Raw genomic sequence first — 4,377 nt, forward strand, 5'->3', positions numbered from 1 at the left:
TTTTGATTTTATAGGTATTAGATAGTACAGATTTGTCTGTATTTCTCACCGTATCTAATTTTTCATTAGATTAGTCTTCAAGAGCAGTATTCGTAATACTTGATTATTTTGTTCATTCAATATATAGTTCTTAGAGCTTACCTTTATTCACCGTATTTATACTGTACATTTATGACCAGAGGTAGAAACTATTTCTGGAACACTGACAACCCTCATTTATGGTCCAACTAAAATCAGTACTGGCAACAAATAAGACATCCTTTGAATATTTACTTTGATTTTTGTTTCCCATAGAAGGATTGTGGGGTTTTTTTGTTGTTTTTTTTTTTTAACATGGTATAAAGCAGTTACAGTCACCATATTATTGGCCTGAGGTATTGGTGGTATTGTGATCCTATGAATATGTATATGTTCCCTGTACAGCTTTAGATGTGCAGGAAAAGTGAAGCACTTAACTGAAATTGCTGGTACTCTGAATAAATAAGCATGGTCAAGGAGTGAATTTATTTTCTTTTGGAAAGTATTTTTAAGTTTTATTATTAAAGTATTATAGTTTTATTTTCGGAGCCTAGTGGGAAGTTGGTTGAGTAGTTACTTTAAGGTTTATTTGCAGTATGCATAAAACTTGACACATTAAAATCCCTACCCTTTGGTAAGCTCACTGTTATTTATTAACATCAAAATAAAAGTTTTCACTGACAGCTGAATAATTTTAATATTAACATTTTGTTGATGTAGTGTTTTCATGCAGTTTTCTGAGTTCACCTAACTTTTAAAGGTGGATATTTAGCAAAACTGTCTACTAGAGTGGAGTAGCAAACAGGTTCTTTTCTGATCCTTGTAGCAATCAACTGTAATAGTGAGCCACCGTAAAGTAAAAATGCCAGTACAGGGTGAAGCATTCCCAGTGTTCAGAATTGTCACAAGATCCAGGCTATCCTGTGCTACAGAAAGAGATACTTTCTGTAGAAATGAAGAGACGGTCTGGAGAGATGGCTCAGAGGTTAAGAGTGCTGGTTGTTCTTGCAGAGAACCTGGGTTGATTGGGTTCCCAAGCACCTACATGGTGGCTAACAACCATCTGTTAATTCTAGTTTCAGATGATCCAACACCCTTTTTTTAGCTTCTGGGGGCATTGAACAGTACAGATGTACTAATATGCAGGCAAAACACTCATACACATATAATAAAAAAGTGTTTTAATCAAGAAAAGGCAGAGACAGTATGGGAGAAAATGCCAGTATATTGTGTGTTTTCTTAATTTTTTTTAGAAAACAGTCCACCAGACATTAATTGTCCTACATTTTAGGGAAAGGACTTGGTAACACTAGCTGGCATTTATTTTCTTGGTACTGAATGCTAAAGTAATTATGAGAGTAAGCTTTTTAGCATGGAACAAATAGATCAAATTATGCTATAAAATAAGAATGAACTTACAGAATAGGATGTTGGTAAATTAATGTGGAATGTGATGCCTCAGTGTTACAGTAGTTTTTTGTTTTGTTTTGTTTTTCCATCGTAAACTTTTTCTCTGTTGTTTTTGAAATAGTTCTTCCTCTCACCTTAGTCTGCCCAGGGCTTCATCATTAAAACTTTAATTTTTTTTTTCTCTTTTAAATCCAAAGGATTTTACAGTTACTACAGTTCAGAATCCTTTATTCAAAATACATCGTTTTAAGTTACATTTGACAGTTTTAGAAATTTTTCAACAATGTTAAATTCAGAATAGTTAAATTTGGAAGGGCTAGAGGTATAAAAATAATGGAGTGGGGTTAGAAAGATTATTGTTGAATTTGAGGTTTCTGCAGGTCAAGGCAAAGAGGTATAGTGATCAGGCTCCTTACAAGCATCTCCAACTGTTCTGGACTTTAAATACCTTGAAGATAATATCTTAAGAGCTCCTTTGTGGTTTGGGTTTTTGTTTTTGTTTGAGGCAGGGGAATTCATTATTCTGGTTTTTTTTGTTGTTTGGTTTGGGTTTGGATTTTTTTAGACAAGGTCTCACTGTGTAGCCCTAGCTGGCCTGGAACTCACTCTGTAGACCAGGCTGGCCTAAAACTCAGAGATCTGCTTGCCTCTGCCTCCAGAGTGCTGGGATTACAAGTGTGTGCCACCACATCCAATTTAGCATCCTATTGCCCATCATCTGGGCATTTTATGCATTTTGTTAGAACAGAAGAGCAGAACTACAAGTAAAAGTTTGGACATTAACCACTTTTAAAGATAATCTTCAACTGTCTAGTGAAAGAGGATGACATTCCAGTCAGCATATAATAGGGGGGAAAAAACAGCCCTGAGGAACACCAGCACTTAAAAGGCAGAAGAAAGTCAACTGGCAAACAGACTTGGGAAGGAAGAAACAAGTGAGGACCAGGAAACAGATTCAGAGCCTTGTTTATTTGTATTTGTGTTGCTGATTTAAAGAACAAAAAGAACTCTTGGATCCCACCCTGTAGCCAGGAAGGAGGTGGCTGTGGCTGACATCTGCACTGCAGTTGTGAACCCTTAAACCCTTCAGGAAGGTAAGAAAAGGGCTGCAGAAATGGTTCAGCAGTTAAAAGCACTGGCTGATCTTGAAGACCCAGGTTTGGTTCCCAGCACCCACAAGGTGGTGTAACTTCAGTTCCAAAGGATCAGTTTCCTCTTCTGGCCTCCTCGGGCACTGCATGACACTGATGCACTTAACATATGGGAAGACAAAACAGAAAAATCGAAAACAATTTTTAAATCATACGAAAATGAGAAGCATTTGTGTAGAAGCTAAGTGGATTCTGATAAGCACTTCCCTCTGTTGGGAATCAGAGTTGTAGCCAATAGTTTTGTTTGCAGCCATTGAAACTATAAGTTCTTTCTGTCCCATTCCCTCCACCCCCAAATGCCTTTGAACTGGGGAAAATGGCATGTTCAATTACCAAGTTGTATAAATGTAACCATTAGTAGTTCTAGGTCCCCTGAGGGTGTGTAGGTTGAATAAAAGGAACAGGTGGAAGCAGTAGCCATAGCAAGTTCCAGGCCAGGCCAGCTGGGGCTACCCCTGTCTCAAAAAAAAAAGAATAAAAGTGTTTGGGCTTTTGAGGATGTATGGTGGGTTTCAAACTCTTAAGCAGATTGTGGGAAGAGGGGTCACTGAAGCACCTTCAAAAACTGGAGGCCCCCTTTATGGAGGCTTTAAGACATTAACCAACACCTTGGTGCTTAAGATTTGTAGGGGTGCTCCATACAGAATATGATGATGCACTTTTCACAGTTCAGCACTTTGACTTTGGCAATTCTCATTTGCAGCCTCCAGCACTAAAAGCTGGAAATTTTTACTGAAATTTCAAAATCTTTTTATTATACTGAATCTAAGACGGGAGTACAGTTCAGTGGAAGGGACCTACAACACGTGCATATAGGAAGGAGAAGACTCCCAGGCCAATGGCATTGACCAGATCTTCAGCAGGATTATAGAAGAAAGCTTCCCTAAATTAAGCCAAGACTTAACCTATGCAGGTTCAAGAAGCACATAGAACACCAATTCAACATGACCAGAACAGAAACTCCCCACCCTGCATCATAGTAAAAACATTAAATGTACAGAACAAAGGTTACTGAAAGCTGCTAGAGAAAAGTTACAAAGGAAAACCCATCAGAATTATAGCTGTCTTTTCAGTACAAACTGTGAAAGCCAAAAGAGCCTGGACCATGGATGCCACCCAGAATAGTTTACCCAGCAAAACTATCATAGTTGAAGGGGAAGGGAAAATTTTCCATGACATGAATAGGCTGAAAGAATTGATAACCAACAAACCAGCCCTACAGAAAATACTTGAAGCAGTACAAAGGACTGAAGATAGGAATGAGTATGCCAAGAGGCTACAAAAAGAAAACAAGTATAACAGAAACACAAAGGAGTTGAAATGACAGTATCCAATATGTCTTTCAATAATAATAATAATGACCTCACCTCCCTGTGAAAGACTGGCATTTTGTCAGACCACAGTGCAATAAAGTTTATAATCAACATCAAAAGAAGCTCTAGGTAACTACACTACTCAGATGAAGCAACACACTCCTGAATCACCTCTGGGACACTTTAAAAGCAGCCCTAAGGGGGAAGGTTAGAAAATCAGAGCACAAATAAATGACTTAATATTTGCAACTCAAGACTTGAAGCAAGTACAAACAACCCCAAACCTAGTAGATGAGAAGAAATAACAAAAATCAGAGAAGAAATTAATGAAATAGAAACAAAACAATACAAGAATCAATGAATCCAAAAACTGGTTCTTTGAAAAGATAAACAAGATTGATGGGCCCTTAGTCCAGTTAACCAAAAGGAAGAAAGAGCACAAAATCAGAGATGAAAGGGGAAACATCACAACAGACACCAAAAAG

At 37.7% G+C, this 4,377-nt stretch overlaps 1 protein-coding gene across 2 annotated transcripts in view; it reads left to right on the plus strand.

Moving 5' to 3' along the window:
- The window catches only part of Znf292 (zinc finger protein 292), a 91,212-nt gene extending 90,715 nt beyond the window's left edge, over positions 1-497 (plus strand). For both annotated transcript variants that reach the window (XM_029562385.1, XM_029562384.1), the window contains one exon: positions 15-497. The gene's annotated coding sequence lies outside the window, so the exon portion shown is untranslated. The remainder of the gene's footprint in view (positions 1-14) is intronic.
- Positions 498-4,377: the final 3,880 nt, after the last annotated feature.

The sequence above is a fragment of the Nannospalax galili genome, unplaced genomic scaffold (assembly GCF_000622305.1).
Source record: "Nannospalax galili isolate Female #2095 unplaced genomic scaffold, S.galili_v1.0 scaffold1395, whole genome shotgun sequence".
In the NCBI taxonomy this organism is placed as follows: domain Eukaryota; kingdom Metazoa; phylum Chordata; class Mammalia; order Rodentia; family Spalacidae; genus Nannospalax; species Nannospalax galili.